The sequence below is a fragment of the Diorhabda sublineata genome, chromosome 3 (assembly GCF_026230105.1).
Source record: "Diorhabda sublineata isolate icDioSubl1.1 chromosome 3, icDioSubl1.1, whole genome shotgun sequence".
Lineage (NCBI taxonomy): Eukaryota > Metazoa > Arthropoda > Insecta > Coleoptera > Chrysomelidae > Diorhabda > Diorhabda sublineata.
The window spans coordinates 8663886-8685187 of record NC_079476.1 but is presented as its reverse complement, the minus strand read 5'-3'; the positions used below and the strand labels follow the sequence as shown (position 1 = coordinate 8685187).

Below are 21302 nucleotides of genomic sequence, written 5' to 3'. Positions count from 1 at the left end.
ATGGCGCAATCATGAACACGTGTACTCGCCGAAGAGTTTTCAATATGGAGAAAATGTTGCGCAGCACATTTTATTTCTCCATGCCTTCAACGGATGTAACACTACGTCCTCGATATTCAAAGTCGGAAAAACAAAATTTCTCAGCACGATTCAAAAAAATCCACAATTCGCCAAAGTTCTCAACTTGTTCAAGGAGCACGATATTAGTAAGGCAGTCTTGGCTCATGCTGGTGAATGCTTCTTGATCGCTTTGTTCGGAGGCGGAGAAGGAGATAAATCTTTGGACGCACTCCGAAACAAAAAATTCACAAAATCGGTTGTTAAAAAAATCGACTTATTTACACTTCCACCAACGAGCGCAGGGCGGAATACCACAAGTATAGGGCATACCTTTAAGTCCAAATGTGATTGGATTACGAAATGCTCACAACGGATTGGGGTTGGAAGAAAACAAATTGTGGGTTGGAACCCATCACAATCACCGCTGACCCAGCACCGGAGTCTTTGATCAAATTAATTTCCTGCAAATGCAAGTCCAAGTGCGGAAAGATATGCGGCTGCCATAAAGCGGGCCTCAAGTGCTCCGTTTTATGTCTGCACTACAGCGGAGAGACTTGTGAAAATGTAACGAACATAAGGGATCTCCTGCTGGAGGAAGACTACGGTGATGCTGACGACAATATCGAGAATCTCTGTTCGGAAGAAGGGGCCGAACCTTTCGTCGACGATCCTGATGCTCCGATCGAGAGCGAGGAGACCGAAGAGATCACGGAAATATAGCTGGGCCCTCGACAAAACGATTACGATTGGCATAGGAAAAGATAACTACGCGTGATTGAAATTAAAGGTACGTATCTTATGGAGGGAAACAACATTAATATGAATTATACATAATTGTCAAGTTCAGATAACTAATCAGTTGTTTAAATCCACAGGTTTCTACTTGCTGAAATGCCGAGAAGACACAACCAGATATTAAAGACACGAAATTCCCCTTAACATTCTCCATTACAATTTTTATGAACAATACATGAACAATAGAATACAATGAACTAGATAATAAACGAGATATTTGAAAAATAAAAAAATATGAAAAGATACAAAACTCCCTTCAAAATTCTCAATTACAATTTTTTCTAATAAATAAACTAAATAGTAAAAAAAATATTTGAAAAATTAAAAACATTTCACCTCCGATTTGAGTATAAATCCAAAAATATTGATCGTGGAGTAAAAATAGTGCGAGAACCAGAGTTGAAGAAAATAAAACTCCACCCATTACGATTTTTTTTAAAACTTGTAAACATGATAATGACCATCTTGTGATGACACCATTTTTGCCCTAAAGTTGCAAATTAAGGAGTTATTTGAGAGAAACGAAAATTGAACTTTAAATCAAGATGGCGGCGGCGGGATTGCCCCGAAAATTGATATTTAGACTTCCAACCACCCCCCTCCCCCGACGTTAAAAAAAATCGGTGCCATTAATTTTTTCTATTTAATTATCTATCTCGACTGGACTATACCTGTTTCTTTGGTATTTCGATTATTGTTTTTACATCGCCACAACCCGGCATTATGATTTTATAATAGAAAGTACAATCTTTTTAAAGAAATTAAAACAGTTATGTCAACTCTACAATAGTCTTGAATACTGGTAAGCCGATAAGTACAAACAAATATCACAAACACACAAAAAACCGGTAAATACGTACAAGTCTAACATAGTCTTAATAGCTAAGAGAATATTTTGATTCCAGCTTGACGTCTTGCACGTGGCGTGTCAAATTTGAGTCGACAAATCAGCATAGCGGTGTTTGTGTATCGTAATTCCGTGTCCATTGAACCTTGTCGGAATAAATTGCTCAATATAATGACTCCTTCTAATTTTAATTTTAGCATATAATATAAGTGACTTTGTTTTTGCAAGAAAACACGTAGACTTATTAGGGCACAAGTTGTGTTTCTATCCGGGAATGAGGTATCCACCAAATCATCCGGAAAAGTATCAGCTAACTCCCGATTATTGGTTTGTTTTAACCATGCGATTTGTGGCTATTGTAATATTTGAGGTAGGTAAATCAATAACCTATAATCCCATTAAACGTTCATATTTTTAAAATTGAAAATCATATTAAAAATCATAACCTCTCTCATTATAATACCGAGTCCAGACCAAGCACGCAAAAAGTAAACAAAATTTTGAGACAAAACTTTAGGCAATCAGATAAGATAAAATTGAAATGAATAGTCTACACCACACCACAAGAATAAGAAATATAAAAAAATTCTGTTGTGCGAATCAGCTGTTTTACCATGTGGCGGCCATTTCATTCAATGTGGGCAAGTTGAAACAAAAATTTCTTGAATGAGACCAAGCTTTAAATGCAAAAAATCTATTCCATAAACAAATTGTTAGTTCAGTATCGCATGAAACGCAGTTTCATACACCAAACCTCTTATTCCAGTGAGTACAGCCCAATTAGAACCAAAACCCACGAAAATTAGTTATGTCGCTGATTTTCTGGATTTAGGTAGTTCTGAGGGTGTTCTATCGATACAGTAAAAGTTAACTTTTGAATATTACAAATAACTCGGAATCTATGCCGAATTTCGAAAAAAGGGAAAGGATCTAAAATTTAATGCAAAAAGTTTCTTACAAAAAAGGTTCCTTATGATTTTTTCCTAATCACAAAATTATTCTTACAAAAAGCGAATTTCGTGTTATTGGATTTTTTGCGAAAAATTCAAAAAAAACTTGAAATTTAGTGGTAAATTTCTAAAAAAAATTCCGAGCAGGAAATTACCTTCGAAGAAGCTCAAATATGATTTTTCCCAGCCTGCAACAAACTCTAGAATGCCAGAAATCCTTTTTTACAATCTTGATTGTTGTAAGTACTCTAAAATTAAGTGTGGGACAGGGATAATCCTTAAAAACGCCAGAGAGAGTGAGAAATTTATTTAAACATTTATCAAAAATAGAAAAAATCTTAAAAATCCAATATAAGAAATCAATTGCAATCTAGTCGATTTCATCACCACTCTCGAGCATTTCTTCCAAGAGTCTTATCAAGATCACGGTTTAACATTGTATAATAATTAAATTATAAATATATAGCAGCTCCTTGTTTTCCAGCATGCCTGTCCACTTAACTATACTTCTATCCTAACCACATTTTATAGTAAAGCCTTATTTCACGACTTGAGACTCTGGGCTATGAATATTTACATCTGATTCGTCTCCTCCATTCTCATATTTATCGAAGAATATCGCGATCAAAACAATAAAAACAATTCAACATTTCACTACTCAAAGACTATTTTGATGCTGGCATTTACGACACTTTACGTACTAAGAAAGAAACCCAATTAATTTTTTACCTTGAAGCACTCCCATTAGGTTTCTTATTTGCCATTTTCACTATTTTTTTTTCATTCAAAAATTGAAGTTAAAACTTTAAACGTGCACTAATAAGATGTTTTTTGTCATCTATCTGTTTTGCTCCGACGGCGCCCTCTACATCCATAGAATCTTCGGCTGATGTATTGAAGAAACTCTCCCAGTAGAAAGAGGTTTCTTTTTTGTAATGGATATCTACATAGAGGGTGACTGTGCTCATCCGATTCTCTATCACGTAAGCTTTCGTTTCCCCCCGTATGATACGTTAAAACCAAATCCTCGAGAATCGCAAAAAGATTCAAGAAAAAAATGTCATTTTGGAGCTCTTGGCGATTTTTGAAATTTTTGAAGGGAAACCGAAGGTTTCACGAAGTTATTTAGAGAGGAAATTGAAGTTCGACAACTCAGCTACAAAATGTATGCTCTAGTTTTCTCATTATTTGGCTGGTATTCAACAACTTATAAAAAAGTAACCAAACTTGTCAACTATGAAAAAATCTAACATTAGTAAAAGTAGTTTTTTTCCTATCACAAAATGAGATCAAAGGTATAATTTGTCTCATTTTGAAGGTAATCGTCTAATTGACGACCTCACGCAAGGGTTCGCTGCTGGGTGTAACAGAGTCACAGACACATGTGTTTTAAGTTCACCCAGGCAACCAGCAAAAAACAACCCCGTTCGTGTTGTTTTCCAAGAAAATTTCACAATTCGGAATTTTTTGCAGATACAGCTGAAAAGTAGAGACTCTAATGTTGAGTTTTCGAGGATATACAGCAGTTTCTTCTTCAGCCGGGGAAGTAATTTCCCTCAGACTCTACGAGTACGTGGCACGAAAACTTTTTAGTAACATGCGCGCATTTTACAAAGAAATGTCAGCTCTTAGAGAAAAATCGCAAGAGACCTTTTTTGTAGAAAATTTCTCAATCTACATTTTTGATCCCTTCACTTTTTCCGAAATTTGGTATAAATTTATTTGCAGTTATTTGCAAAATTTTCTTTCAAACATTATCCATTGTGGTTATATCTAATAGTAAACAATTCTCCTTCAATGGATCGGCTTTCTCGTAACGTTTTTTATAGTCTTAATTTTTCTGGTTCCATATTTTAATAGATGTACAATACTAATGATTTAATGATAATGTATTTTTCGTATTCCACTTTTTCTCCTCCAACATCAGAGCTCAATTATATAACAACATAATAGAACTAAATTTTGTGATTTTCCGCTGATTTACTTGTCTCCTACTTATGTCAGCACAGATCATATGCGTTGCGCGAAAACTTGTAAATTATGCGTACAGAAAGAACTCTTTGATCTTTATCGGCTCCATAGGGGACTTACGAAAGTCTCTGAATTTGGAAACAAATAAGACGAACATGTTGTAGAAATGTATCGGTGTAGTCACCACTTTGTAGGTATATGAATGACTTTTGTATGTTTGCTTGGTTTGAATCTGGTATATTGTTTATTTCAGAAAGGTATAGAGTAATAAAATCTCTTTAGTTATGCAAAGGGACCACAGAGTGACCCAACGAATATTTAAGCCATTTTCATAGTTTGGCATTGATTTCATTGTAAAATTTTTGTTTTATCAAGTACAAGTAGTACCACCCGGCTTAGCCTCAATATATGGGTTTAGCCTATTGTTATACATTCATAAACGCTGAAAATATTGTGCCAAAGGCGTACCGGTAGAATACAACATTATACAAAAAATACATTATACAGAAATTAAATTTTAAAAAATCATAATATTCTTCGTCATCTAAGGAACTGTCACCTCCTCATGAATTATAATTAAAGGGTCAAGTAGTCAAGATCCCACATTTTCTTTTCTTCTTTAATGACATGCTGGACTGCTTTTAGCCAGTTCTCTGATGTCTTCTCCTTAATGGCTTGATCAAACAGTAGCTTAACGTCTTTCATTTTGAATGTCGCGTTGTGTAATGCTACAAATCCTTTCACTTACGCCCATAGAAGTTTTATAGGATTTAGTCGTTAACCAGTCAATAATTTCTTGTTTTTTCCAAGATGAAGTTTGAATCTTCTTTATGCGTCAAGTATGATAACTTTCGTTATCCATAACTACTACTGAATCAGCCGGAAGATATTTTATCATTTCACCAAAATAGTCTTCAAAAACATCCGAATCCATGTTCTCGTGGTAATCTCCCGTATGGCACGACTGAAAGGTTAGCAAACCTTCTTTTAAAAATTCCTCTTCGCTTCCAATATGGACGATTATTAGTCTTTTCCCTTTACCTAAAGGCACCTTAATACCACGTCTCATCAAGATAAAATATTTTCTTCTGCTACTTCTTAAGTATTTTCGTCACCAGCAAACAATTTCATCGCTTTCCAGTTACAGTGCTTTACGGTTATGCTTTTCCCAGGCAAAATCCATACATATTTCTCAAAGTGGTCCATAAAAGTTTTTTAGTTTTCAACGGAATACTGTCATCCTGGCCAAGCTCCATTAAAATCTTATCTTATAGGGTGGTTATTTCTTTTAAAAAAAAGAGTGAACTTTTCCTAGAATTACACTTTTGGTCTCTTTATCAAGAACTTTTACTGGTCTGTCTGGACTTTTCTTGGGAGGTTCCACTTGGCCTGTTATCTTTCTCCCCCGCAATAATTTAAAAACGGTGGACTTTCCAACTCCAGTCATTCGGGAGCATCGATCGACAGTTTTTTGTACAGTAAATTTCGGGTAATCGTATTTATGCAAGTTTTTCATCCACTGATAGTGGAGAATTATTGGAACATCTTTTCGTTGGTGTAAATTTCGCCATTTAATTACTAATCTTATAATAATGTAAACACTATTTACTCCTTCATAGCAAATACTGATGCGTTGAACTAAACAAATATACTGTAATAGGGTTGGAATTAGGTAGAGGTACTAATAGAAGGTTAAACGGTACCTGTTCAACGCAAAACGTAACTGTATAATCTACTACCTAAGTAATCCCTATACAATATTTCAAGACCTACACCTATATCTTTCTCAAATAGACTATAGTTCTTCCAATATAAATTGAAGAAGAAAGTTATGCGAGGAACAATCAATATTTTATAAATACGCACGGTACTCAAACCAAATTAAGAAATAAAAAATAATGTTTACTTCCCTGTAAAATTCGGTAAACATCTCACAAACCCTCGGAGACAATCATCTCTACTGTTACCAAACATGGAATCGTAAACCTATATGCATTTCTATTGGACGAAGCTGTATGTACACAATTTCTTCGAAATATTCCTGCCAGAAACAGTCTGCGATGAGCAGTGGCTTCTCTTGATGAGATTTATTTAATTCATTAATTTCTTTAAACTCTTTAAGATACCAAATAATAGCAGTAACAAATCTCAAATTTTAGCATTTATGTCTGAAAAAAAATATTCCTATTCCTAACAGCGATCGTAAAAAAGGCCCCATTGAACAAAGAATTGCTTACTGTTGTTAAAGTTCTAAAGTTAGGGGTACAAAAGGGTATCAGTTCACGTCTGGTCCCCTGTTTAAACCAAACGCTCTTACAGGGACCAATTGATATTGGAAAAACTATATAAGAATCGTTTTTTTGTTCCTCTTTGATAAGCAGTGTTAAATTTTAGAAGTACATGATCCAACAAACACTTTAGAATAAAAACAATGAGATATAATATATGAAATCATACACAATTAATGACAGAGAAACTTTCATACTGAATATAATTCCAATTTTTCATACTTTTCTCTAATCATATACAGGAAACGAGGAAACATTACAAACTTTTAGCATATGAAGAGTTCTTCAGGGATGATATCATTCGGCTTATGAATAGTGTCAAATTCTTTTTTAATTTACAAGGTGATATGTAGAATTGACAATAAATTATAATTTGCAAAAGTTTTTACACAACTCATTTGATTTTTTAAATTTCTTCACGATGCAGTACACTAATAACAAGCATTGGACTGGTATTAGCTAAACATAGAAATTTCAGGACCGACTTTGGAAAAATTAATTTAGGAATTCGTATTGAATATTGTATAATTTTTTTTAAATAAGTAATTATAAAAATACATAAATAACCAATGAAAAAGGCATATGCGACGAAGTTATCTCATTTTTATTCAATTTTTAGTGAACGATCAAATTTTATAATAGAACAACCCTAATGACGTATCATATTATGAGGTACTATATTAAACAAAAATTATAAATTTCAAGTTTTTCTATCAAAATGATGTGTATCGAATAACAACAACGGAAAATACAAACAACAAAAAACAGTAGCTAATAACAATAACGAGCAACAATTTCAAATCAATAACTGAAATTATGTTGAATGAAAAAGAGCTGAAAAAATTACAATAATTGCAACAAAATTAGAAGAATTTTAGAATAAAAAGAAGAAATAGATTCTCGAAAGTAAACCCAGCAGCCTTTGCACACTATTATGCGAATTGTTATTTTTTTTTTCTTGAATAATGGATACTCTGGGGGTCGCTTCTAATAGGTATAGATGATTAAATTGAACAGATTTTGATTAAACTTAACTGTTGAAGATTTAGTTAAATGTATAGTTTCATGATAAAGCTTAAAGTACATTCAATATCGGCAATATTGTTAAATGTGCAGTTCCGTTATAAAGCTTGAAACTAGATTCATTGTCGGCAACGGCCATACCACACTGAATATACCGGTTCTCGTCCGATCACCGCAGTCAAGCAGTGTCGGGTGCGGTTAGTACTTGGATGGGTGACCGCTTGGGAACACCGCATGCTGTTGCCTTATTTTTTTTCTACTTAATGCTTGTAATTATCGTTTCGTAAAACAATGTTTTTAGTTATTTCAAATTATTTTGAAGTAAATTCATTACACCCGATATACAACTATGTAATTTTGATTCTTCCCTAGAATTTTAAGAAACTATGTCATTCATCAATAATTAGTGTACTTAAAATCTGTTTGTTGTATATTTATACATACTTATTGAGATTACATTTCGATTGTTTTCGGACGTAGAATTTCTAACAGATTTTAAAGAAACTAAAATATTCAAAATTTTGTTGAATGTGCAGTTACCTTATAAAGCTTGAAACTAGATTCATTGTCGGCAACGGCCATACCACACTGAATATACCGGTTCTCGTTCGATCACCGCAGTCAAGCAGTGTCGGGTGCGGTTAGTACTTGGATGGGTGACCGCTTGGGAACACCGCATGCTGTTGCCTTGTTTTTTTTTCTACTTAATGCTTGTAATTTTCATTTCATAAAACAATGTTTCTAGTTATTTCTCATTATTTTGAAGTAAATTCATTACACCCGATATGCAACTATGTAATTTTGATTCTTCCCTAGAATTTTAAGAAACTATGTCATTCATCAATAATTAGTGTACCCAAAATCTGTTTGGTGTATATTTAATACATATTTATGGAGATTACATTTCGATTGTTTTCGGACGTAGAATTTCTAACAGATTTTAAAGAAACTAAAATATTCAAAATTTCGTTGAATGTGCAGTTACCTTATAAAGCTTGAAACTAGATTCATTGTCGGCAACGGCCATACCACACTGAATATACCGGTTCTCGTCCGATCACCGCAGTCAAGCAGTGTCGGGTGCGGTTAGTACTTGGATGGGTGACCGCTTGGGAACACCGCATGCTGTTGCCTTGTTTTTTTTTCTACTTAATGCTTGTAATTTTCATTTCATAAAACAATGTTTCTAGTTATTTCTCATTATTTTGAAGTAAATTCATTACACCCGATATGCAACTATGTAATTTTGATTCTTCGCTAGAATTTTAAAAAACAATGTCATTCATCAACAATTAGTCTACTCAGAATCTGTTGGTGTATATTTATACATATTTATGGAGATTACATTTCGATTGTTTTCGGACGTAGAATTTCTAACAGATTTTAAAGAAACTAAAATATTCAAAATTTCGTTGAATGTGCAGTTACCTTATAAAGCTTGAAACTAGATTCATTGTCGGCAACGGCCATACCACACTGAATATACCGGTTCTCGTCCGATCACCGCAGTCAAGCAGTGTCGGGTGCGGTTAGTACTTGGATGGGTGACCGCTTGGGAACACCGCATGCTGTTGCCTTGTTTTTTTTTCTACTTAATGCTTGTAATTTTCATTTCATAAAACAATGTTTCTAGTTATTTCTCATTATTTTGAAGTAAATTCATTACACCCGATATGCAACTATGTAATTTTGATTCTTCCCTAGAATTTTAAGAAACTATGTCATTCATCAATAATTAGTGTACCCAAAATCTGTTTGGTGTATATTTAATACATATTTATGGAGATTACATTTCGATTGTTTTCGGACGTAGAATTTCTAACAGATTTTAAAGAAACTAAAATATTCAAAATTTCGTTGAATGTGCAGTTACCTTATAAAGCTTGAAACTAGATTCATTGTCGGCAACGGCCATACCACACTGAATATACCGGTTCTCGTCCGATCACCGCAGTCAAGCAGTGTCGGGTGCGGTTAGTACTTGGATGGGTGACCGCTTGGGAACACCGCATGCTGTTGCCTTATTTTTTTTCTACTTAATGCTTGTAATTATCGTTTCGTAAAACAATGTTTTTAGTTATTTCAAATTATTTTGAAGTAAATTCATTACACCCGATATACAACTATGTAATTTTGATTCTTCCCTAGAATTTTAAGAAACTATGTCATTCATCAATAATTAGTGTACTTAAAATCTGTTTGGTGTATATTTATACATACATATTGAGATTACATTTCGATTGTTTTCGGACGTAGAATTTCTAACAGATTTAAAGAAACTAAAATATTCAAAATTTCGTTGAATGTGCACTTACCTTATAAAGCTTGAAACTAGATTTTTTGTCGGCAACGGCCATACCACACTGAATATACCGGTTCTCGTCCGATCACCGCAGTCAAGCAGTGTCGGGTGCGGTTAGTACTTGGATGGGTGACCGCTTGGGAACACCGCATGCTGTTGCCTTATTTTTTTTTCTACTTAATGCTTGTAATTATCGTTTCGTAAAACAATGTTTTTAGTTATTTCAAATTATTTTGAAGCAAATTCATTACACCCGATATACAACTATGTAATTTTGATTCTTCCCTAGAATTTTAAGAAACTATGTCATTCATCAATAATTAGTGTACTTGAAATCTGTTTGGTGTATATTTATACATACTTATTGAGATTACATTTCGATTGTTTTCGGACGTAGAATTTCTAACAGATTTAAAGAAACTAAAATATTCAAAATTTCGTTGAATGTGCACTTACCTTATAAAGCTTGAAACTAGATTGATTGTTGGCAACGGCCATACCACACTGAATATACCGGTTCTCGTCCGATCACCGCAGTCAAGCAGTGTCGGGTGCGGTTAGTACTTGGATGGGTGACCGCTTGGGAACACCGCATGCTGTTGCCTTGTTTTTTTTCTACTTAATGCTTGTAATTTTCATTTCATAAAACAATGTTTCTAGTTATTTCTCATTATTTTGAAGTAAATTCATTACACCCGATATGCAACTATGTAGGTAATTTTGATTCTTCGCTAGAATTTTAAAAAACAATGTCATTCATCAACAATTAGTCTACTCAGAATCTGTTGGTGTATATTTATACATATTTATGGAGATTACATTTCGATTGTTTTCGGACGTAGAATTTCTAACAGATTTTAAAGAAACTAAAATATTCAAAATTTCGTTGAATGTGCACTTACCTTATAAAGCTTGAAACTAGATTCATTGTCGGCAACGGCCATACCACACTGAATATACCGGTTCTCGTTCGATCACCGCAGTCAAGCAGTGTCGGGTGCGGTTAGTACTTGGATGGGTGACCGCTTGGGAACACCGCATGCTGTTGCCTTGTTTTTTTTTCTACTTAATGCTTGTAATTTTCATTTCATAAAACAATGTTTCTAGTTATTTCTCATTATTTTGAAGTAAATTCATTACACCCGATATGCAACTATGTAATTTTGATTCTTCCCTAGAATTTTAAGAAACTATGTCATTCATCAATAATTAGTGTACCCAAAATCTGTTTGGTGTATATTTAATACATATTTATGGAGATTACATTTCGATTGTTTTCGGACGTAGAATTTCTAACAGATTTTAAAGAAACTAAAATATTCAAAATTTCGTTGAATGTGCAGTTACCTTATAAAGCTTGAAACTAGATTCATTGTCGGCAACGGCCATACCACACTGAATATACCGGTTCTCGTCCGATCACCGCAGTCAAGCAGTGTCGGGTGCGGTTAGTACTTGGATGGGTGACCGCTTGGGAACACCGCATGCTGTTGCCTTATTTTTTTTCTACTTAATGCTTGTAATTATCGTTTCGTAAAACAATGTTTTTAGTTATTTCAAATTATTTTGAAGTAAATTCATTACACCCGATATACAACTATGTAATTTTGATTCTTCCCTAGAATTTTAAGAAACTATGTCATTCATCAATAATTAGTGTACTTAAAATCTGTTTGTTGTATATTTATACATACTTATTGAGATTACATTTCGATTGTTTTCGGACGTAGAATTTCTAACAGATTTTAAAGAAACTAAAATATTCAAAATTTTGTTGAATGTGCAGTTACCTTATAAAGCTTGAAACTAGATTCATTGTCGGCAACGGCCATACCACACTGAATATACCGGTTCTCGTTCGATCACCGCAGTCAAGCAGTGTCGGGTGCGGTTAGTACTTGGATGGGTGACCGCTTGGGAACACCGCATGCTGTTGCCTTGTTTTTTTTTCTACTTAATGCTTGTAATTTTCATTTCATAAAACAATGTTTCTAGTTATTTCTCATTATTTTGAAGTAAATTCATTACACCCGATATGCAACTATGTAATTTTGATTCTTCCCTAGAATTTTAAGAAACTATGTCATTCATCAATAATTAGTGTACCCAAAATCTGTTTGGTGTATATTTAATACATATTTATGGAGATTACATTTCGATTGTTTTCGGACGTAGAATTTCTAACAGATTTTAAAGAAACTAAAATATTCAAAATTTCGTTGAATGTGCAGTTACCTTATAAAGCTTGAAACTAGATTCATTGTCGGCAACGGCCATACCACACTGAATATACCGGTTCTCGTCCGATCACCGCAGTCAAGCAGTGTCGGGTGCGGTTAGTACTTGGATGGGTGACCGCTTGGGAACACCGCATGCTGTTGCCTTATTTTTTTTCTACTTAATGCTTGTAATTATCGTTTCGTAAAACAATGTTTTTAGTTATTTCAAATTATTTTGAAGTAAATTCATTACACCCGATATACAACTATGTAATTTTGATTCTTCCCTAGAATTTTAAGAAACTATGTCATTCATCAATAATTAGTGTACTTAAAATCTGTTTGGTGTATATTTATACATACATATTGAGATTACATTTCGATTGTTTTCGGACGTAGAATTTCTAACAGATTTAAAGAAACTAAAATATTCAAAATTTCGTTGAATGTGCACTTACCTTATAAAGCTTGAAACTAGATTTTTTGTCGGCAACGGCCATACCACACTGAATATACCGGTTCTCGTCCGATCACCGCAGTCAAGCAGTGTCGGGTGCGGTTAGTACTTGGATGGGTGACCGCTTGGGAACACCGCATGCTGTTGCCTTATTTTTTTTTCTACTTAATGCTTGTAATTATCGTTTCGTAAAACAATGTTTTTAGTTATTTCAAATTATTTTGAAGCAAATTCATTACACCCGATATACAACTATGTAATTTTGATTCTTCCCTAGAATTTTAAGAAACTATGTCATTCATCAATAATTAGTGTACTTAAAATCTGTTTGGTGTATATTTATACATACTTATTGAGATTACATTTCGATTGTTTTCGGACGTAGAATTTCTAACAGATTTTAAAGAAACTAAAATATTCAAAATTTCGTTGAATGTGCAGTTACCTTATAAAGCTTGAAACTAGATTCATTGTCGGCAACGGCCATACCACACTGAATATACCGGTTCTCGTCCGATCACCGCAGTCAAGCAGTGTCGGGTGCGGTTAGTACTTGGATGGGTGACCGCTTGGGAACACCGCATGCTGTTGCCTTGTTTTTTTTTCTACTTAATGCTTGTAATTTTCATTTCATAAAACAATGTTTCTAGTTATTTCTCATTATTTTGAAGTAAATTCATTACACCCGATATGCAACTATGTAATTTTGATTCTTCGCTAGAATTTTAAAAAACAATGTCATTCATCAACAATTAGTCTACTCAGAATCTGTTGGTGTATATTTATACATATTTATGGAGATTACATTTCGATTGTTTTCGGACGTAGAATTTCTAACAGATTTTAAAGAAACTAAAATATTCAAAATTTCGTTGAATGTGCAGTTACCTTATAATGGGTGTCCGCTTGGGAACACCGCATGCTGTTGCCTTATTTTTTTTCTACTTAATGCTTGTAATTATCGTTTCGTAAAACAATGTTTTTAGTTATTTCAAATTATTTTGAAGTAAATTCATTACACCCGATATACAACTATGTAATTTTGATTCTTCCCTAGAATTTTAAGAAACTATGTCATTCATCAATAATTAGTGTACTTAAAATCTGTTTGGTGTATATTTATACATACTTATTGAGATTACATTTCGATTGTTTTCGGACGTAGAATTTCTAACAGATTTAAAGAAACTAAAATATTCAAAATTTCGTTGAATGTGCACTTACCTTATAAAGCTTGAAACTAGATTTATTGTTGGCAACGGCCATACCACACTGAATATACCGGTTCTCGTCCGATCACCGCAGTCAAGCAGTGTCGGGTGCGGTTAGTACTTGGATGGGTGACCGCTTGGGAACACCGCATGCTGTTGCCTTGTTTTTTTTTCTACTTAATGCTTGTAATTTTCATTTCATAAAACAATGTTTCTAGTTATTTCTCATTATTTTGAAGTAAATTCATTACACCCGATATGCAACTATGTAATTTTGATTCTTCCCTAGAATTTTAAGAAACTATGTCATTCATCAATAATTAGTGTACCCAAAATCTGTTTGGTGTATATTTAATACATATTTATGGAGATTACATTTCGATTGTTTTCGGACGTAGAATTTCTAACAGATTTTAAAGAAACTAAAATATTCAAAATTTCGTTGAATGTGCAGTTACCTTATAAAGCTTGAAACTAGATTCATTGTCGGCAACGGCCATACCACACTGAATATACCGGTTCTCGTCCGATCACCGCAGTCAAGCAGTGTCGGGTGCGGTTAGTACTTGGATGGGTGACCGCTTGGGAACACCGCATGCTGTTGCCTTATTTTTTTTTCTACTTAATGCTTGTAATTATCGTTTCGTAAAACAATGTTTTTAGTTATTTCAAATTATTTTGAAGCAAATTCATTACACCCGATATACAACTATGTAATTTTGATTCTTCCCTAGAATTTTAAGAAACTATGTCATTCATCAATAATTAGTGTACTTAAAATCTGTTTGGTGTATATTTATACATACTTATTGAGATAACATTTCGATTGTTTTCGGACGTAGAATTTCTAACAGATTTAAAGAAACTAAAATATTCAAAATTTCGTTGAATGTGCACTTACCTTATAAAGCTTGAAACTAGATTGATTGTTGGCAACGGCCATACCACACTGAATATACCGGTTCTCGTCCGATCACCGCAGTCAAGCAGTGTCGGGTGCGGTTAGTACTTGGATGGGTGACCGCTTGGGAACACCGCATGCTGTTGCCTTGTTTTTTTTTCTACTTAATGCTTGTAATTATCATTTCATAAAACAATGTTTCTAGTTATTTCTCATTATTTTGAAGTAAATTCATTACACCCGATATGCAACTATGTAATTTTGATTCTTCGCTAGAATTTTAAAAAACAATGTCATTCATCAACAATTAGTCTACTCAGAATCTGTTGGTGTATATTTATACATACTTATTGAGATTACATTTCGATTGTTTTCGGACGTAGAATTTCTAACAGATTTTAAAGAAACTAAAATAATCAAAATTTCGTTGAATGTGCAGTTACCTTATAAAGCTTGAAACTAGATTCATTGTCGGCAACGGCCATACCACACTGAATATACCGGTTCTCGTCCGATCACCGCAGTCAAGCAGTGTCGGGTGCGGTTAGTACTTGGATGGGTGACCGCTTGGGAACACCGCATGCTGTTGCCTTGTTTTTTTTTCTACTTAATGCTTGTAATTTTCATTTCATAAAACAATGTTTCTAGTTATTTCTCATTATTTTGAAGTAAATTCATTACACCCGATATGCAACTATGTAATTTTGATTCTTCGCTAGAATTTTAAAAAACAATGTCATTCATCAACAATTAGTCTACTCAGAATCTGTTGGTGTATATTTATACATATTTATGGAGATTACATTTCGATTGTTTTCGGACGTAGAATTTCTAACAGATTTTAAAGAAACTAAAATATTCAAAATTTCGTTGAATGTGCAGTTACCTTATAAAGCTTGAAACTAGATTCATTGTCGGCAACGGCCATACCACACTGAATATACCGGTTCTCGTCCGATCACCGCAGTCAAGCAGTGTCGGGTGCGGTTAGTACTTGGATGGGTGACCGCTTGGGAACACCGCATGCTGTTGCCTTGTTTTTTTTTCTACTTAATGCTTGTAATTTTCATTTCATAAAACAATGTTTCTAGTTATTTCTCATTATTTTGAAGTAAATTCATTACACCCGATATGCAACTATGTAATTTTGATTCTTCCCTAGAATTTTAAGAAACTATGTCATTCATCAATAATTAGTGTACCCAAAATCTGTTTGGTGTATATTTAATACATATTTATGGAGATTACATTTCGATTGTTTTCGGACGTAGAATTTCTAACAGATTTTAAAGAAACTAAAATATTCAAAATTTCGTTGAATGTGCAGTTACCTTATAAAGCTTGAAACTAGATTCATTGTCGGCAACGGCCATACCACACTGAATATACCGGTTCTCGTCCGATCACCGCAGTCAAGCAGTGTCGGGTGCGGTTAGTACTTGGATGGGTGACCGCTTGGGAACACCGCATGCTGTTGCCTTATTTTTTTTCTACTTAATGCTTGTAATTATCGTTTCGTAAAACAATGTTTTTAGTTATTTCAAATTATTTTGAAGTAAATTCATTACACCCGATATACAACTATGTAATTTTGATTCTTCCCTAGAATTTTAAGAAACTATGTCATTCATCAATAATTAGTGTACTTAAAATCTGTTTGTTGTATATTTATACATACTTATTGAGATTACATTTCGATTGTTTTCGGACGTAGAATTTCTAACAGATTTAAAGAAACTAAAATATTCAAAATTTCGTTGAATGTGCAGTTACCTTATAAAGCTTGAAACTAGATTCATTGTCGGCAACGGCCATACCACACTGAATATACCGGTTCTCGTCCGATCACCGCAGTCAAGCAGTGTCGGGTGCGGTTAGTACTTGGATGGGTGACCGCTTGGGAACACCGCATGCTGTTGCCTTGTTTTTTTTTCTACTTAATGCTTGTAATTTTCATTTCATAAAACAATGTTTCTAGTTATTTCTCATTATTTTGAAGTAAATTCATTACACCCGATATGCAACTATGTAATTTTGATTCTTCGCTAGAATTTTAAAAAACAATGTCATTCATCAACAATTAGTCTACTCAGAATCTGTTGGTGTATATTTATACATATTTATGGAGATTACATTTCGATTGTTTTCGGACGTAGAATTTCTAACAGATTTAAAGAAACTAAAATATTCAAAATTTCGTTGAATGTGCACTTACCTTATAAAGCTTGAAACTAGATTTTTTGTCGGCAACGGCCATACCACACTGAATATACCGGTTCTCGTCCGATCACCGCAGTCAAGCAGTGTCGGGTGCGGTTAGTACTTGGATGGGTGACCGCTTGGGAACACCGCATGCTGTTGCCTTATTTTTTTTCTACTTAATGCTTGTAATTATCGTTTCGTAAAACAATGTTTTTAGTTATTTCAAATTATTTTGAAGTAAATTCATTACACCCGATATACAACTATGTAATTTTGATTCTTCCCTAGAATTTTAAGAAACTATGTCATTCATCAATAATTAGTGTACTTAAAATCTGTTTGTTGTATATTTATACATACTTATTGAGATTACATTTCGATTGTTTTCGGACGTAGAATTTCTAACAGATTTAAAGAAACTAAAATATTCAAAATTTCGTTGAATGTGCACTTACCTTATAAAGCTTGAAACTAGATTTTTTGTCGGCAACGGCCATACCACACTGAATATACCGGTTCTCGTCCGATCACCGCAGTCAAGCAGTGTCGGGTGCGGTTAGTACTTGGATGGGTGACCGCTTGGGAACACCGCATGCTGTTGCCTTGTTTTTTTTTCTACTTAATGCTTGTAATTTTCATTTCATAAAACAATGTTTCTAGTTATTTCTCATTATTTTGAAGTAAATTCATTACACCCGATATGCAACTATGTAATTTTGATTCTTCCCTAGAATTTTAAGAAACTATGTCATTCATCAATAATTAGTGTACCCAAAATCTGTTTGGTGTATATTTAATACATATTTATGGAGATTACATTTCGATTGTTTTCGGACGTAGAATTTCTAACAGATTTAAAGAAACTAAAATATTCAAAATTTCGTTGAATGTGCACTTACCTTATAAAGCTTGAAACTAGATTTTTTGTCGGCAACGGCCATACCACACTGAATATACCGGTTCTCGTCCGATCACCGCAGTCAAGCAGTGTCGGGTGCGGTTAGTACTTGGATGGGTGACCGCTTGGGAACACCGCATGCTGTTGCCTTATTTTTTTTCTACTTAATGCTTGTAATTATCGTTTCGTAAAACAATGTTTTTAGTTATTTCAAATTATTTTGAAGTAAATTCATTACACCCGATATACAACTATGTAATTTTGATTCTTCCCTAGAATTTTAAGAAACTATGTCATTCATCAATAATTAGTGTACTTAAAATCTGTTTGTTGTATATTTATACATACTTATTGAGATTACATTTCGATTGTTTTCGGACGTAGAATTTCTAACAGATTTAAAGAAACTAAAATATTCAAAATTTCGTTGAATGTGCACTTACCTTATAAAGCTTGAAACTAGATTTTTTGTCGGCAACGGCCATACCACACTGAATATACCGGTTCTCGTCCGATCACCGCAGTCAAGCAGTGTCGGGTGCGGTTAGTACTTGGATGGGTGACCGCTTGGGAACACCGCATGCTGTTGCCTTGTTTTTTTTTCTACTTAATGCTTGTAATTTTCATTTCATAAAACAATGTTTCTAGTTATTTCTCATTATTTTGAAGTAAATTCATTACACCCGATATGCAACTATGTAATTTTGATTCTTCCCTAGAATTTTAAGAAACTATGTCATTCATCAATAATTAGTGTACCCAAAATCTGTTTGGTGTATATTTAATACATATTTATGGAGATTACATTTCGATTGTTTTCGGACGTAGAATTTCTAACAGATTTTAAAGAAACTAAAATATTCAAAATTTCGTTGAATGTGCAGTTACCTTATAAAGCTTGAAACTAGATTCATTGTCGGCAACGGCCATACCACACTGAATATACCGGTTCTCGTCCGATCACCGCAGTCAAGCAGTGTCGGGTGCGGTTAGTACTTGGATGGGTGACCGCTTGGGAACACCGCATGCTGTTGCCTTGTTTTTTTTTCTACTTAATGCTTGTAATTTTCATTTCATAAAACAATGTTTCTAGTTATTTCTCATTATTTTGAAGTAAATTCATTACACCCGATATGCAACTATGTAATTTTGATTCTTCGCTAGAATTTTAAAAAACAATGTCATTCATCAACAATTAGTCTACTCAGAATCTGTTGGTGTATATTTATACATATTTATGGAGATTACATTTCGATTGTTTTCGGACGTAGAATTTCTAACAGATTTTAAAGAAACTAAAATATTCAAAATTTCGTTGAATGTGCAGTTACCTTATAAAGCTTGAAACTAGATTCATTGTCGGCAACGGCCATACCACACTGAATATACCGGTTCTCGTCCGATCACCGCAGTCAAGCAGTGTCGGGTGCGGTTAGTACTTGGATGGGTGACCGCTTGGGAACACCGCATGCTGTTGCCTTGTTTTTTTTTCTACTTAATGCTTGTAATTTTCATTTCATAAAACAATGTTTCTAGTTATTTCTCATTATTTTGAAGTAAATTCATTACACCCGATATGCAACTATGTAATTTTGATTCTTCGCTAGAATTTTAAAAAACAATGTCATTCATCAACAATTAGTCTACTCAGAATCTGTTGGTGTATATTTATACATATTTATGGAGATTACATTTCGATTGTTTTCGGACGTAGAATTTCTAACAGATTTTAAAGAAACTAAAATATTCAAAATTTCGTTGAATGTGCACTTACCTTATAAAGCTTGAAACTAGATTTTTTGTCGGCAACGGCCATACCACACTGAATATACCGGTTCTCGTCCGATCACCGCAGTCAAGCAGTGTCGGGTGCGGTTAGTACTTGGATGGGTGACCGCTTGGGAACACCGCATGCTGTTGCCTTATTTTTTTTTCTACTTAATGCTTGTAATTATCGTTTCGTAAAACAATGTTTTTAGTTATTTCAAATTATTTTGAAGCAAATTCATTACACCCGATATACAACTATGTAATTTTGATTCTTCCCTAGAATTTTAAGAAACTATGTCATTCATCAATAATTAGTGTACTTAAAATCTGTTTGGTGTATATTTATACATACTTATTGAGATTACATTTCGATTGTTTTCGGACGTAGAATTTCTAACAGATTTTAAAGAAACTAAAATATTCAAAATTTCGTTGAATGTGCAGTTACCTTATAAAGCTTGAAACTAGATTCATTGTCGGCAACGGCCATACCACACTGAATATACCGGTTCTCGTCCGATCACCGCAGTCAAGCAGTGTCGGGTGCGGTTAGTACTTGGATGGGTGACCGCTTGGGAACACCGCATGCTGTTGCCTTGTTTTTTTTTCTACTTAATGCTTGTAATTTTCATTTCATAAAACAATGTTTCTAGTTATTTCTCATTATTTTGAAGTAAATTCATTACACCCGATATGCAACTATGTAATTTTGATTCTTCGCTAGAATTTTAAAAAACAATGTCATTCATCAACAATTAGTCTACTCAGAATCTGTTGGTGTATATTTATACATATTTATGGAGATTACATTTCGATTGTTTTCGGACGTAGAATTTCTAACAGATTTTAAAGAAACTAAAATATTCAAAATTTCGTTGAATGTGCAGTTACCTTATAATGGGTGTCCGCTTGGGAACACCGCATGCTGTTGCCTTATTTTTTTTCTACTTAATGCTTGTAATTATCGTTTCGTAAAACAATGTTTTTAGTTATTTCAAATTATTTTGAAGTAAATTCATTACACCCGATATACAACTATGTAATTTTGATTCTTCCCTAGAATTTTAAGAAACTATGTCATTCATCAATAATTAGTGTACCTAAAATCTGTTTGGTGTATATTTATACATACTTATTGAGATTACATTTCGATTGTTTTCGGACGTAGAATTTCTAACAGATTTAAAGAAACTAAAATATTCAAAATTTCGTTGAATGTGCACTTACCTTATAAAGCTTGAAACTAGATTTATTGTTGGCAACGGCCATACCACACTGAATATACCGGTTCTCGTCCGATCACCGCAGTCAAGCAGTGTCGGGTGCGGTTAGTACTTGGATGGGTGACCGCTTGGGAACACCGCATGCTGTTGCCTTGTTTTTTTTTCTACTTAATGCTTGTAATTTT

The 21302-nt window shown here is 33.8% G+C and overlaps 29 non-coding genes across 29 annotated transcripts; all 29 read left to right on the top strand.

Annotated features, from left to right (window-relative positions):
• Positions 1-8061: 8061 nt before the first annotated feature.
• On the top strand, positions 8062-8180 carry LOC130442231 (5S ribosomal RNA). The gene has a single exon (XR_008909701.1). It is a non-coding gene; the product is annotated as a 5S ribosomal RNA (ribosomal RNA).
• A 324-nt stretch (positions 8181-8504) lies between these two features.
• LOC130442235 (5S ribosomal RNA) lies at positions 8505-8623 on the top strand. The gene has a single exon (XR_008909705.1). It is a non-coding gene; the product is annotated as a 5S ribosomal RNA (ribosomal RNA).
• Positions 8624-8949: 326 nt separating this feature from the next.
• Positions 8950-9068, top strand: LOC130442230 (5S ribosomal RNA). Its single transcript, XR_008909700.1, has one exon. It is a non-coding gene; the product is annotated as a 5S ribosomal RNA (ribosomal RNA).
• Positions 9069-9392: 324 nt separating this feature from the next.
• On the top strand, positions 9393-9511 carry LOC130442229 (5S ribosomal RNA). Its single transcript, XR_008909699.1, has one exon. It is a non-coding gene; the product is annotated as a 5S ribosomal RNA (ribosomal RNA).
• Positions 9512-9837: 326 nt separating this feature from the next.
• Positions 9838-9956, top strand: LOC130442228 (5S ribosomal RNA). Its single transcript, XR_008909698.1, has one exon. It is a non-coding gene; the product is annotated as a 5S ribosomal RNA (ribosomal RNA).
• Positions 9957-10279: 323 nt separating this feature from the next.
• LOC130442227 (5S ribosomal RNA) lies at positions 10280-10398 on the top strand. Its single transcript, XR_008909697.1, has one exon. It is a non-coding gene; the product is annotated as a 5S ribosomal RNA (ribosomal RNA).
• A 324-nt stretch (positions 10399-10722) lies between these two features.
• LOC130442224 (5S ribosomal RNA) lies at positions 10723-10841 on the top strand. Its single transcript, XR_008909695.1, has one exon. It is a non-coding gene; the product is annotated as a 5S ribosomal RNA (ribosomal RNA).
• A 327-nt stretch (positions 10842-11168) lies between these two features.
• On the top strand, positions 11169-11287 carry LOC130442234 (5S ribosomal RNA). The gene has a single exon (XR_008909704.1). It is a non-coding gene; the product is annotated as a 5S ribosomal RNA (ribosomal RNA).
• Positions 11288-11613: 326 nt separating this feature from the next.
• On the top strand, positions 11614-11732 carry LOC130442223 (5S ribosomal RNA). The gene has a single exon (XR_008909694.1). It is a non-coding gene; the product is annotated as a 5S ribosomal RNA (ribosomal RNA).
• A 324-nt stretch (positions 11733-12056) lies between these two features.
• Positions 12057-12175, top strand: LOC130442233 (5S ribosomal RNA). Its single transcript, XR_008909703.1, has one exon. It is a non-coding gene; the product is annotated as a 5S ribosomal RNA (ribosomal RNA).
• A 326-nt stretch (positions 12176-12501) lies between these two features.
• On the top strand, positions 12502-12620 carry LOC130442222 (5S ribosomal RNA). Its single transcript, XR_008909693.1, has one exon. It is a non-coding gene; the product is annotated as a 5S ribosomal RNA (ribosomal RNA).
• A 323-nt stretch (positions 12621-12943) lies between these two features.
• Positions 12944-13062, top strand: LOC130442221 (5S ribosomal RNA). Its single transcript, XR_008909692.1, has one exon. It is a non-coding gene; the product is annotated as a 5S ribosomal RNA (ribosomal RNA).
• A 325-nt stretch (positions 13063-13387) lies between these two features.
• LOC130442220 (5S ribosomal RNA) lies at positions 13388-13506 on the top strand. Its single transcript, XR_008909691.1, has one exon. It is a non-coding gene; the product is annotated as a 5S ribosomal RNA (ribosomal RNA).
• Positions 13507-14166: 660 nt separating this feature from the next.
• LOC130442219 (5S ribosomal RNA) lies at positions 14167-14285 on the top strand. The gene has a single exon (XR_008909690.1). It is a non-coding gene; the product is annotated as a 5S ribosomal RNA (ribosomal RNA).
• Positions 14286-14611: 326 nt separating this feature from the next.
• Positions 14612-14730, top strand: LOC130442218 (5S ribosomal RNA). Its single transcript, XR_008909689.1, has one exon. It is a non-coding gene; the product is annotated as a 5S ribosomal RNA (ribosomal RNA).
• Positions 14731-15054: 324 nt separating this feature from the next.
• LOC130442217 (5S ribosomal RNA) lies at positions 15055-15173 on the top strand. Its single transcript, XR_008909688.1, has one exon. It is a non-coding gene; the product is annotated as a 5S ribosomal RNA (ribosomal RNA).
• Positions 15174-15497: 324 nt separating this feature from the next.
• Positions 15498-15616, top strand: LOC130442216 (5S ribosomal RNA). Its single transcript, XR_008909687.1, has one exon. It is a non-coding gene; the product is annotated as a 5S ribosomal RNA (ribosomal RNA).
• A 324-nt stretch (positions 15617-15940) lies between these two features.
• LOC130442215 (5S ribosomal RNA) lies at positions 15941-16059 on the top strand. Its single transcript, XR_008909686.1, has one exon. It is a non-coding gene; the product is annotated as a 5S ribosomal RNA (ribosomal RNA).
• Positions 16060-16385: 326 nt separating this feature from the next.
• LOC130442213 (5S ribosomal RNA) lies at positions 16386-16504 on the top strand. The gene has a single exon (XR_008909684.1). It is a non-coding gene; the product is annotated as a 5S ribosomal RNA (ribosomal RNA).
• Positions 16505-16827: 323 nt separating this feature from the next.
• LOC130442212 (5S ribosomal RNA) lies at positions 16828-16946 on the top strand. Its single transcript, XR_008909683.1, has one exon. It is a non-coding gene; the product is annotated as a 5S ribosomal RNA (ribosomal RNA).
• A 323-nt stretch (positions 16947-17269) lies between these two features.
• Positions 17270-17388, top strand: LOC130442211 (5S ribosomal RNA). The gene has a single exon (XR_008909682.1). It is a non-coding gene; the product is annotated as a 5S ribosomal RNA (ribosomal RNA).
• Positions 17389-17711: 323 nt separating this feature from the next.
• Positions 17712-17830, top strand: LOC130442210 (5S ribosomal RNA). Its single transcript, XR_008909681.1, has one exon. It is a non-coding gene; the product is annotated as a 5S ribosomal RNA (ribosomal RNA).
• Positions 17831-18155: 325 nt separating this feature from the next.
• LOC130442209 (5S ribosomal RNA) lies at positions 18156-18274 on the top strand. The gene has a single exon (XR_008909680.1). It is a non-coding gene; the product is annotated as a 5S ribosomal RNA (ribosomal RNA).
• A 323-nt stretch (positions 18275-18597) lies between these two features.
• Positions 18598-18716, top strand: LOC130442294 (5S ribosomal RNA). Its single transcript, XR_008909759.1, has one exon. It is a non-coding gene; the product is annotated as a 5S ribosomal RNA (ribosomal RNA).
• A 326-nt stretch (positions 18717-19042) lies between these two features.
• LOC130442293 (5S ribosomal RNA) lies at positions 19043-19161 on the top strand. The gene has a single exon (XR_008909758.1). It is a non-coding gene; the product is annotated as a 5S ribosomal RNA (ribosomal RNA).
• Positions 19162-19485: 324 nt separating this feature from the next.
• LOC130442292 (5S ribosomal RNA) lies at positions 19486-19604 on the top strand. Its single transcript, XR_008909757.1, has one exon. It is a non-coding gene; the product is annotated as a 5S ribosomal RNA (ribosomal RNA).
• A 324-nt stretch (positions 19605-19928) lies between these two features.
• Positions 19929-20047, top strand: LOC130442290 (5S ribosomal RNA). The gene has a single exon (XR_008909756.1). It is a non-coding gene; the product is annotated as a 5S ribosomal RNA (ribosomal RNA).
• A 325-nt stretch (positions 20048-20372) lies between these two features.
• LOC130442289 (5S ribosomal RNA) lies at positions 20373-20491 on the top strand. Its single transcript, XR_008909755.1, has one exon. It is a non-coding gene; the product is annotated as a 5S ribosomal RNA (ribosomal RNA).
• Positions 20492-21151: 660 nt separating this feature from the next.
• On the top strand, positions 21152-21270 carry LOC130442287 (5S ribosomal RNA). Its single transcript, XR_008909753.1, has one exon. It is a non-coding gene; the product is annotated as a 5S ribosomal RNA (ribosomal RNA).
• The last annotated feature ends 32 nt before the right edge of the window (positions 21271-21302 follow it).